The sequence below is a fragment of the Apostichopus japonicus genome, chromosome 19, assembly GCF_037975245.1.
Source record: "Apostichopus japonicus isolate 1M-3 chromosome 19, ASM3797524v1, whole genome shotgun sequence".
Classification (NCBI taxonomy): domain Eukaryota; kingdom Metazoa; phylum Echinodermata; class Holothuroidea; order Aspidochirotida; family Stichopodidae; genus Apostichopus; species Apostichopus japonicus.
In genome coordinates this window covers 14,372,107-14,385,053 of record NC_092579.1, presented here as the reverse complement: position 1 = coordinate 14,385,053, position 12,947 = coordinate 14,372,107, and the positions used below count along the sequence as shown (strand labels likewise).

General features: G+C 36.8%; 1 long non-coding RNA gene across 1 annotated transcript; it reads left to right on the top strand.

The window, feature by feature from the left end:
• Window positions 1-6,786: 6,786 nt before the first annotated feature.
• On the top strand, window positions 6,787-10,221 carry LOC139960113 (uncharacterized). The gene is made up of 2 exons (XR_011790362.1): window positions 6,787-7,438; window positions 7,528-10,221. It is a non-coding gene; the product is annotated as an uncharacterized lncRNA (long non-coding RNA).
• The last annotated feature ends 2,726 nt before the right edge of the window (window positions 10,222-12,947 follow it).

Below are 12,947 nucleotides of genomic sequence, written 5' to 3'. Positions count from 1 at the left end.
GAATGCAATATATTGTTTAATTGCCTATTCATTTAATAAAATTTCAATCATATTTACAAATATTTCGGCTCTAAACTTACATTCGTTGACAATACTGTAAATTTTTGCTTACCCATGTAATAGCTCAATAGCAAACCCACAGCTATTGTGTCGTGCTCTCAAGTTTAAAACTGCTGTCGAATACAGTTTATAAATCTGTAGCAAGTAAATTAGTTCATGACTTAATTATCTTTTGCCATCTGGTATTGCCGGTATTTAAAAATTGTACATAAAGTGTTGTTGAAGTGAGGTAACGCGAACATGTTGTAACATTCCCACTGAACATTAACGTTTCCCTGTTGTTATCCTCACTTCTAGCTATAATGTGACACTTATATGTTTCGCTTAATCATATGCACAGCACACATCCTGTTGTTGAACACGTTATTGTTATCACTCTACTCAGTTTCGTTCAGTATTACCCCTCCCTGTGTAAATTCTTCAAAAGGCTATCGAGCTGTCTATCGTGGCTGAACATTCAACTTAAAGCAATTACGTTATGGAAAATTTGCAGAATAAAATTATTTAGATTGATTTGAAAAATGCCAAATTCTTTAATACGACAAAGGGGCCTGTCAGGATTGCCCAATTATCGTGTTGAATTACTAAAGGTGTGATACAAGGTAGGGAAATATCTAAGTATTTTCTAATACGGTATTTGGGCTTGAAGGATGCTAAATTGTTCATGAATCGAAAGCTGCAGTCACGTCAGCCACAATGTACTACTTGTACAGATTGATGTGTGAGCAAAGTTTTGCATTGCCTGTGAAATTTAATACATTAAATATATAAAATTGTTTCCTGCTCCAAAAATAAATTGCTGTTGTTACAGTTATATCTCAAAACCATTTGTGAATCTTTTTCTTTTCTACCCGCGATATTTCTGAAGCTATCCGACTTCAATTGCCTGATTTTTGAGTAATGTACCTGTTTCACGAAATTTGCACTTAGGCCTATATACAATAATTACATGATTGTTGAAGAAACTTATTTCATTTCATCAACTGAAAATGACGCGGTTCAACATTTTATTTTCAAAGTGTCCTTGGCAACTTGATGAGATTTTATGCAATTTGCCGAGTGTACATTGGAAATTATTTACCCATGTACGACTTCGATTATAAGCATTTTTTAGAGGAATTTCAGCATTGGCTGAATGATGGAGCTCTCGCGAACCCACGTTGCCTAAATTGATCCTCGAGATTCTCTCGCGGATTAACTTGGTTCGCGAGATCTCGAATAAAATGAGTTGGCTATTGCCTCTTAGATGATCGGAGGTCTGTCGAAAATTCACTGTTGTGATGCCAGACGTGTATTAATAACGCAGAAAGACAAAACCGGTTTTCAGAGCCCGGACAAGAACTAGTACAATAGTACAATATACTGACGGGGGACCTTCTGCACTAGTGTAAAAAGTTTCACTTAGATTAGTTTATAACATTAAACACCCCATTGTAATTCTATCACTTATCGAAATATAACCGTCCATTGCAGCTACATGCGAGGCGATCTTCTTAAAGCCAGCCAAGGCCATGGAGCCACCACTCCCCAATGCTCCATTGCTGTTCGCAGTAAATGTTCTTGAGCTTCACCGATGCATTCAACGACAACGTAATGATTGCATTAGATATTGTTTATGTTGACCATTAAATATAAAATGGTAACTTGAAGCTTTTTGGAATGAAAACAACTAAACGGCGATCCTTGCGATTTACTAAACAGGTGATATCTGACTACGAAACAAACAGAAAGTCTTCGTTTTTCTTTTCTTTTTCTGAACTAACCTATCACTCTAAATGGTTAAACGCCACTTCAATCGCTAAAAGGAAATTGAGACCCATTACGATCATATTACGGGGAGTTATGAACCAAACAGCGTTCTTATCTAGTTAGTTGAATGCTTAAGCTGTATCAGTAAATGTCTTTTATGAAGGTTGCATGCCAGTGGTTCTCATAAGTCTCATCGTACGGATTGATAATTCTTTTTGCATGATTGGGGCACGGCACAATGAATTGAAACAAGGAAGTGTGTCTGTTTTTCATCTGTCCATATTCTCATTTTATCAGTTATTCCGTTTTAAAAAATGGAAAACTTGTTCATCTATGGAAGTATACATAACTTCTACATGTTCGTGTTATTGTGCTTCACTTGCGCTGTAGCCATTACGCCTACCAACGAATATATTGCACTGGAGGGTGAGGATGTAGAACTGGTGTATCATAGTGATGGCTTTGGTTTCAAAGAAGAAATATTTACACACAATGAACGTAATGTCATATCTTTTCTATATATTAAATATTACGAATGAAGGCACCAATCATTACAGGGAAGTGTGTTAATGTAGTTGTGGACCTATGTACATTACAAAAACAGCTTGCTGCTTATCATGCTGTATTCCGGGGGGCGTTGGGGGGGGGGCGCGCCCGGGGTAGAAAAAAGAGGAGAGAAGAGAAAAGGAAAAAAGAGGGGGGAATATATATATATATATATATATACTATATATGGTCTATCATAACGCGTGTGTGTGAATGGACGCCTTAAACAAATGTACAATTGTGCTATGAAACCAATTGTGGCTGGTCTCGAACTCGACCGAGTGGTCGGGGAACATCACGTATTTCGGTATTAGACCAGGATCTATATGCGAACTGCACTAGACCTATGTCCTTCGATGCAACACTGCCATCCACATATAAAATGTTCTATACGACGACCTGAACGCTAATTCATTTATACTTAGTAAAGATTCCTAAATCCTATAGGTCCATTCAGGTCAGCTGACCGTGGTTAATCCTGTGAGTAACGCACGGTAAAATTACGGGGCATCACTTTAACAAATCTTTGGTTATATGTAACCAAAAATGTTTTGTTTTATGATTTTCCCCCCACACGAATGGAAGTGTATGAATGAACGGGGTTAATTAACGGTCTAGCGTACGTTACTCACATGATTAATGCACTCCGGGTGTTAATGCTATCGCTGGATGCACTCGGGCTCCGCTACGCCCCGCCCTCGTGCATCGCTTGCATTATCCCCCGATCGTGCATTAATCCTGTGAGTAACGCACGCTAGACCGTTGATTAACCCCTTATTGTTTACACCAAACCTAGTATCGTAACTCGTAAAAGAAGATATCTTACATGTTTCAAAAATGCTTTTACACTGTTTTTGTTGTCTTTACTTGAAATTTTGAAGGTAACATTAAAATATTGGGTGGAAAACATGAAATTGGTAACTAGAGTTAAGTCAGGATATCGCAAAAATCAGTCATTGCTATTCCTTCATTTTTGGGCGGCAGCTTAGCTCTACCTCATGAAGGGAACACTGGAAAAATAATAAGAGAATTTTTATAATTGTTGTTTGTATAGGGAAGTCCCTTGAAGGAAATCAAGTCACAGTCGTGAACCAAATGTGAATGGCATGATCCAGAACATTAAACGTGAAGGGTGGGGGTAAGGTAGTGAGTCTTGGGAGACCAATCATGGTTGCAAGTAACCTCTGTAAGTGGCGAAAAACTATACCCATACAACGACTCAACATTTACCTGTTTATAATACAACGTGAGAATGTGAAGAAAATGAACGCACATATATTTTCGCTTAGGTGAAGGTGGATAATGACACTGTTAGGTTTCGTCTTGCTCCTTAATTGGTTACTCACTCGGTAGTGTATAGGTTTCTGGAGTTTATCCAATTTCAAGGGCAAACAAAAAAGGAAATTACATTTAAAGCTATATTTTCTTCATCCTCCCCCCCCACCCCCACCCTCCTTCACCCTATCATCATTTGGGTGTTACATGATATATAGGGAGAGGCTGGCATTTGCAATCTTTAATTATATATTAACCGAATTATCGCTCTACGCCTGAATTTACCTCTCGTTTGCTTTGTCAGATATTGAATGCAATATGTTGTTTAATTGCCCATTCATTTAATAAAATTTCAATCATATTTACAAGAATTTCGACTTTAAACTTAACCATGCATCAGACATTGAGAGATAAAACATCTGTACATTTCACTTTTAATTTACATTTGATTTTGATTGACTTTGATTTTGAAGTATATTTTTGAGCAGTTGCAAAGTTTAAGCCTATAACAAGTCCTACACCAAGTTGTGCTTGCCTTGAAGCTTCCACTAGCTTGTAGACCGATATATACGGCTGTCTCTTGACCAGTAGTGACCTTTGCTTTTTAGATTACATCGCTGGCGAGACATTCCCCGGACAGGGGGCAGTTCGCTCCTTTTTTTTCTACAGTTGCAAGTGAATTTCCTGGTCTTCGGGTTTGCTATTATTTGCAGCATACTCCATATAGCTGTAGCCAATTTTGATGTACGTTGTTCTTGCGTAGGCATGATCACAAGGGAAATGCTTGTCTACGAGTTTCCGAAACTGCGCACCCACATTGGTTTTAATGTTTCTGCCATATTGTGTACCATGTTATTTTTCTTGCTCCGTTCTTTTTTCTTTGTATTATTTTCCAGAACATTATCAACAGATCACAGGCAAGGAAAGGGAGGACAAAGAACACATAGAGATTCCAGGGGATTTAGAATTCAGCTACGACAAAGACTGCTACCTCGTTCCAAGTCAGAAGGATGAAGCAGATGCTCAGTATGCTGTAATGAAGTAAAACTAATGACAGTAACATCTGAAATGATTAAACTGGTTGGGTTATACATTCGTTGACAATACTGTACATTTTTTGCTTGTACCCACGTAATAGCTCAATGTGAAACTCACAGCTATTGTGTCGTACTCTCAAGTATAATGATGGAGTTGTTAGTCTGAGTGCAATAATTTTGTGATAAGTAGTTGTCACATATTTCGAGGAACCGTTCTAATGTAACAGGGGATAATTACAAGATTGAGGGTAAACGTATCTTCTACTTACCGTTCTGGTATTCCACACACAGGTGGTATTGACTCGGGCAAGGAGTGGGGACATTGGAACAGCGTCCAAAGGCACAGGAGAGTTACAAACTGCTGTCGAATACAGTTTATAAATCTGTAGCAAGTAAATTAGTTCGTGACTTAAATGTTTGGCCATCTGGTATTGCCGGTAATTAAAAATTGTACATAAAGTATTGTTGAATTGAAGTAACGCGAACATGTTGTAACATTTCAACTGAACATTAACGTTTCCCTGTTATTATCCTCACTCCTAGCTATAATGTGACACTTATATGTTTCGCTTAATCATATGCACACATACTGTTGTTGAACACGTTATTATTATCACTCTACTCAGTTTCGTTTTTATATTACCCCTTCCTGTGTAAATTCTTCAAAAGGCTATCGATTTGTCTATCGTGGCTGAACATTCAAATTAAAGCAATTACGTTATGGAAAATTTGCAGAATAAAATTATTTAGATTGATTTGAAAAATGCCAATTTCTTTAATACGACAAAGGGGCATGTCAGGATTGCACATTTATTGTGTTGAATTACTAAAGGCGTGATACACGGTAGGGAAATATCTAAGTATTTTCCAATACTGTATTTGGGCTTGAAGGATGCTAAATTGTTCATGAATCGAAAGCGGCAGTCACGTCATCCACAATGTACTACTTGTACAGATTGATGTGTGAGCAAAGTTTGCGTTGCCTGTGAAATTTAATACGTTAAATATACAAAAAAAATTCCTGCTCCAAAAATAAATTGCTGTTGTTACAGTTATATTTCAAAACCATTTGTGAATCTTTTTTTTTTCTACCCACGATATTTCTGAGGCTATCCGACTTCAATTGCCTGATTTATGAGTAATGTACCCGTTTCACGAAATTTGCACTTAAGCCTATATACAATAATTACATGATTGTTAAAGAAACTTATTTCATTTCACAACTGAAAGTGACGCGGTTCAACATTTGATGTCAAAGTGTCCTTGGCAACTTGATGAGATTTTATGCAATTTGCCGAGTGTACATTGGAAATTATTTACCCATGTACGACTTCGATTATAAGCATTTTTTAGATGAATTTCAGCATTGGCTGAATGATGGAGCTCTCGCGAAACCCACGTTGCGTAAATTGATCCTCGAGATTCTCTGGCGGATTAACTTGGTTCGCGAGATCTCGAATAAAATGAGTTGGCTATTGCCCATTAGATGATCGGAGAGTCTGTCGAAAATTCAGTGTTGTGATGCCAGACGTGAATTTATAACACAGAAAGACAAAACCGGTTTTCAGAGGGGGACAAGAACTAGTACAATAGTACAATATACTGACGGGGGACGTTCTGCACTAGTGTAAAAAGTTTCACTTAAATTAGTTTATAACATTAAACACCCCATTGTAATTCTACACTTTCTGCCACACCGGAAATGCTCTCTATGGCTAAGTTTACTTCAAGTACGGTAACCACCTAATGAACAGGTTTGAGTAATGTTAGATTTATTCTATCACTTATCGAAACCGTCCATTGCAGCTACATGCGAGGCGATCTTCTTAAAGCCAGCCAAGGCCATGAAGCCACCACTCCCCCAATGCTCCATTGCTGTTCGCAGTAAATGTTCCTTGAGCTTCACCGATGCATTCAACGACAACGTAATGATTGCATTAGATATTGTTTATGTTGACCATTAAATATAAAATGGTAACTTGAAGCTTTTTGGAATGAAAACAACTAAACGGCGGTTCTTGCGATTTACTACACAGGTGATATCTGACTACGAAACAAACAGAAAGTCTTTGTTTTTCTTTTCTTTTTCTGAACTAACCTATCACTCTACATGGTTGAACGCCACTTCAATCGTTAAAAGGAAATTGAGATCCATTACAATAATATTATGGGGAGTTATGAACCAAACAGAGTTCTTATCTAGTTAGTTGAATGCTTAAGCTGTATCAGTAACTGTCTTTTTTGAAGGTTGCATGCCAGTGGTTAGTCTCATCTTACGGATTGATAATTCTTTTGCATGACTGGAGCACGGCACAATGAATTGAAACAAGGAAGTGTGTCTGTTTTTCATCTGTCCATATTCTCATTTTATCAGTGACTTTATCTTAGTTGTGGTGAGCTATTACCAGTGCACTAGCAAAACTTATACAAAAAACTGTTACACATTTTGTCATAGTGTTAAACAATTGAGGATCTTTTACCTTCTCTCTACCATCAGCGAAAGACCTGTATTACGTGAAGAAATCATACATTTAGGAAATGAATGATCAATTTATTTTTTAAAGTTTGTTCATTCCAAAAGGAAATCTTTCTCAAATAATGAACGGATTACGTATTCAGAGACCTTACTAAACTCTCGATAAGGTCTTATCAACTGCAAGGGATTAAGCGATTATTAAGTTCACCCCTAAGCGCAAAGGTTTCAAAGTCAACAGTGGAAGCGAATCTAAAGGAATAGGATACAATTGAAATAAGTTTCAATAATAATATAGGTAAGACATGGAAAACTTGTTTGCTTTTAGAAGTATACAAAAAATGTATTGCTCATTGTCCATCTTGTTGTTCTTTCAATACGCTACAGCCACGACAGCTATCAACGAGTACGGTGTCATGGGAGGTGATGATGTAAAACTAGTGTATAAGAGTAATGGCTCTATTGGGATATATCGCGTCGAAGACAGCAATCACATCATCGTAAGAAACGGGAGCCTGGAAGGGAATCCGATGATATATGATGACTGGTTCACAGTAAGTCAATCTGGGTGGAATCCTACATTAGTTATAAAGAACATTTCCAGAAATGAAGCTGGTGAATACAACATTTTACAACTGACACCGTCTGACTTGCAATCTTTCACCGTAGTGGTCAACTACATGCCCTCAAAACCCGTCTGTTCAAGTTCCCAGAAACTCTCTTTCTTTACAGATGATGTGATCAAAAACACAGTTGTCTTATGGTGTAACATATCAGACGTTAGACGACAAGACCCTAATTTTTTCATCCACTTTTCTAACAAATTTACAGTGAATACTACTTTTTCGAAATCTGAAAATATTTTCGAGAAAATGATTTCATTTGTGCCCCCTGAACATTTCAATAATACGAAAATTTCATGCATTGTTCGTCAGGAAGTTTCCTCATCAATGAACATAACACTTTTTGAAGAGTTTTGTTCATTTCCACCAAGTGTTTACATGGAAGAGCTTCAAGTAATGATAACACCATCAGTGAATACCATGACTGACTCAGGTAACATTACTTTCACCTGCTCAAGCAACGCAGGACCTCTAAATAATGTAACTTGGAAAATTACATTGGAGTTTCCAAAAAGCAGTATTTCGTTGCTAGTTAACTGCGATCGCTTGATTTTCGGTCTGGATACTCCCATACATATCGATAATACATCGATTTATGCTGAGTGCCTCGGCGTGATTAGAAGTCAGTCAGCGGATGCAAAAGCAGTTCTGTTCCTGCAAGCTTACATTTTAGGATCACAGATGGACTTGATATCATACTTATATTTCGCATTCTTCTTTGCCCTTGTTGTCGTTGTCCTTTGTTTAATGATTTATTGTTGTTACGAGACAAAGAAATCATTAATAAACTCACAGAATCAATATACACTGAATGTGTCGGGAAATGAACACCAACCTAACGAATCTCCAGAACATTATCAACAGATCACATACAAGGAAAAAGAGGACGAAGAACACATAGAGATTCCAGGGGATTTACAATTCATCTACGACAAAGAATGCTACCTCGTTCCAAGTCAGAATATTGCAACAGATACTCAGCATGTTGTGATGAATTAAAAATAATGAGAGCCACATCTGAAATGATTAAACCGGTTGGAGTTAACATTCGTTGACAATACTGTAAAGTTTTGCTTACCACTAATTAGCTCCATGGCAAACCCAAAGCTATTGTGTCGTACTCTCGAGTTTAATGATGCAGAATCTAGTATGACTGCATTAATTTTGTGTTAAGTAGTTGTCACATTTTTGGAGGAACAGTTCAAATTGAACATGCAATATTTGCAAGATTGTGGGTAAACGTATCTTCCTCTTACAATTCTGGTACTTCCGCAGGGGCCTTGAATCATGCAGAAGTAGGGGCAATGGAACAGCGTCCAACGGCTCATGAGAGTTACAAACTGCTGTCGAATACAGTTGATAATTCTGTAGCAAGTAAATTAGTTCGTGACTTAAAGTTGTCGCCATCTGGTATTGCCGGTAATTAAAAATTGTACATAGTATTGGTGAATTGAAGTAAACGAACATGTTAACATTTCATCTAATGGGAAACTATACATTTATTTTCTACATGTAAATATGGACGATTCCTTTTCGTGGTCTTTTTTTTCTCGAAATTGCGACTTTTTTTTCCAATTTAAGTGATATATATAGTAATCACTGACTTTTTACTTTGGAATTTTATTAACAATGTCTCTGTGTTGAAGACAGTTCCACACATTAAATATATATGTTTTGTAGGACCAATGAACTTGTGACTTTTCATGTTCAATAATTTGACTTTATATCGGAAGTTTGAGACACTAAGTGGAAAAAATTTACGGATTATGATATATATAAACGAAATATTAATTATTTGATTGCCTGTTACAGTGTTAACTGTCTTTGTGAAGTGTAAAGCTTGTTAGTAGACAGTTACTACCGATCACAAGTGGGTATATTTAATAGAAATATACATCATTCAACAACCTGAGAACGCGAAGACAGCTTTATTACAACAATAACAGCTAAATAGTTGTAAAAGAAATTGATCGAAAGAGGTGCCAAAGAAGCAAAATTTATACAAAATGAAACGTAATGTCATATCTTTTCTATTAAATATTACGAATGAAGGCACCGATTATTATACAGGGAAGTGTGTTAATGTAGTTGTAGACCTATGTACCTTACAAAAACAGATTGCTGCTTTATCGTACTGTATTCCGGCACTTGGTTTACTAATCTGGGTGCTGGCCACTTTTTTAAAGCTGTGATAATTCATATTTCAATTTTTAGGGTTTTATGAGGTGCAGGAAACTTGTTCTCAGGAGCATTAACTTATATTAACTGATAACTTAGAGTTAATTAGAGCTAGGTAGAACAACTATTGGGTGATAATGATCTTGTTTGTAATGAAAAGTCATGTGCAGAATGCTCCAACCTTCCTCACTTTCACTTTCAACGCCTTTTTTATACACGTATGGCAAGCTGTTTCATTTTCATTCATGAATTGAAGATATCTTACATTTTAAAAATAAAATCTTTTACAATGTTTTTGTTGTTGTTGTCTTGACTTGAAATTTTGAATGTAATATTGAAATATTGCGTGGAAAACATGAAATTGGTAACTAGAGTTAAGTCCGGATTTCACAAAAATCAGTCATTGCTATTCTTCATTTTTGGGCGTGAGCTTAGCTCAACTTCATGAAGGGAACACTGGAAAAATAATAAGAGAAATTTTATAATCGTTGTTTGTATAGGAAAGTCCCTTGAAGGAAATCAAGTCAGAGTTGTGAGCCAATGGCAGGATCCAGAACATCACACATGAGGGGTGGGGGTAAGGTAGTGAGTCTTGGGAGACCAATCATGGTTTCAAGTAACCTATGTAAGTGGCGACGAACTATACCCATACAACGACTCAACATTTACCTGTTTATAATACAACGTGAGATTGTGTAAAAACTGAACGCACATATTTTTTCGCTTAGCGAAGGTGGAAATTGACACGGTTATGTTTCGTCTTGATCCTTAATTGGTTACTCACGCGGTAGTGTGGGTTTCTAGAGTTTTTCCAATTTCAAGGGCAAACAATTAAGGTAAGTTATATATTTAAGGCTACATTATTTTCACCCCCCCCCCCCCCCGCTCTCCTTCACCCTATCATCATTCGGGTGTTTCATGATATATAGGGAGAGGCTGGCATTTGCAATCTTTAATTATATATTAACCGAATTATCGCTCTACGCCTGAATTTACCTCTCGTTTGCTTTGTCAGACATTGAATGCAATATATTGTTTAATTGCCCATTCATTTAATAAAATTTCAATCATATTTACAAATTTTTCGGCTCTAAACTTACATTCGTTGACAATACTGTAAATTTTTGCTTACCCATGTAATAGCTCAATGGCAAACCCACAGCTATTGTGTCGTGCTCTCAAGTTTAAAACTGCTGTCGAATACAGTTTATAAATCTGTAGCAAGTAAATTAGTTCATGACTTAATTTTTTTTTGCCATCTGGTATTGTGTTGTTGAAGTGAGGTAACGCGAACATGTTGTAACATTTCAACTGAACATTAACGTTTCCCTGATGTTATCCTCACTTCTAGCTATAATGCGACACTTATATGTTTCGCTTAATCATATGCACACATCCTGTTGTTGAACACGTTATTGCTATCACTTTCGTTCTCATATTACCACTCCCTGTGTAAATTCTTCAAAAGGCTATCGAGTTGTCTATCGTGGCTGAACATTCAAATTAAAGCAATTACGTTATTGGAAATTTGCAGAATAAAATTATTTAGATTGATTTGAAAATGCCAAATTCTTTAATACGACAAAGGGGCCTGTCAGGATTGCACATTTATCGTGTTGAATTACTAAAGGCGTGATACACGGTAGGGAAATATCTAAGTATTTTCCAATACTGTATTTAAGCTCGAAGGATGCTAAATTGTTCATGAATCGAAAGCGGCAGTCACGTCATCCACAATGTACTACTTGTACAGATTGATGTGTGAGCAAAGTTTGCATTGCCTGTGAAATTTAATACGTTAAATATATAAACTTGTTTCCTGCTCCAAAAATATATTGCTGTTGTTACAGTTATATTTCAAAACCATTTGTGAATCTTTTTTTTTCTACCCGCGATATTTCTGAAGCTATCCGAACTTCAATTGCCTGATTTATGAGTTATGTACCTGTTTCACGAAATTTGCACTTAGGCCTATATACAATAATTACATGATTGTTGAAGAAACTTATTTCATTTTATCAACTGAAAATGACGCGGTTCAACATTTGATTTTCAAAGTGTCCTTGGCAACTTGATGAGATTTTATGCAATTTGCCGAGTGTACATTGGAAATTATTTACCCATGTACGACTTCGATTATAAGCATTTTTTAGATGAATTTCAGCATTGGCTGAATGATGGAGCTCTCGCGAACCCACGTTGTCTAACTTGATCCTCGAGATTCTCTGGCGGATTAACTTGGTTCGCGAGATCTCGAATAAAATGAGTTGGCTATTGCCCCTTAGATGATCGGAGGTCTGTCGAAAATTCAGTGTTGTGATGCCAGGCGTGTATTAATAACGCAGAAAGACGAAACCGGTTTTCAGAGCCGGGACAAGAACTAGTACAATAGTACAATATACTGACTGGGACGTTCTGCACTAGTGTAAAAAGTTTCACTTAAATTAGTTTATAACATTAAACACCCCATTGTAATTCTACACTTTCTGCCACACCGGAAATGTTCTCTATGGCTAAGTTTACTTCAAGTACGGTGACCACCTAATGAACAGGTTTGAGTAATATTATAGATATATTCTATCACTTATCGAAATATAACCGTCCATTGCAGCTACATGCGAGGCGATCATCTTAAAGCCAGCCAAGGCCACGGAGCCACCACTCCCCAATGCTCCATTGCTGTTCGCAGTAAATTTTCCTTGAGCTTCACCGATGCATTCAACGACAACGTAATGATTGCATTTGATATTGTTTATGTTGACCATTAAATATAAAATGGTAACTTGAAGCTTTATGGAATGAAAACAACTTAACGGCGATCCTTGCGATTGACTAAACAGGTGATATCTGACATGTGAAACAAACAGAAAGGCTTTGTTTTTCTTTTCTTTTTCTGAACTAACCTATCACTCTACATGGTTGAACGCCACTTCAATCGTTAAAAGGAAATAGAGATCCATTACGATCATATTATGGGGAGTTATGAACCAAACACAGTTCTTATTG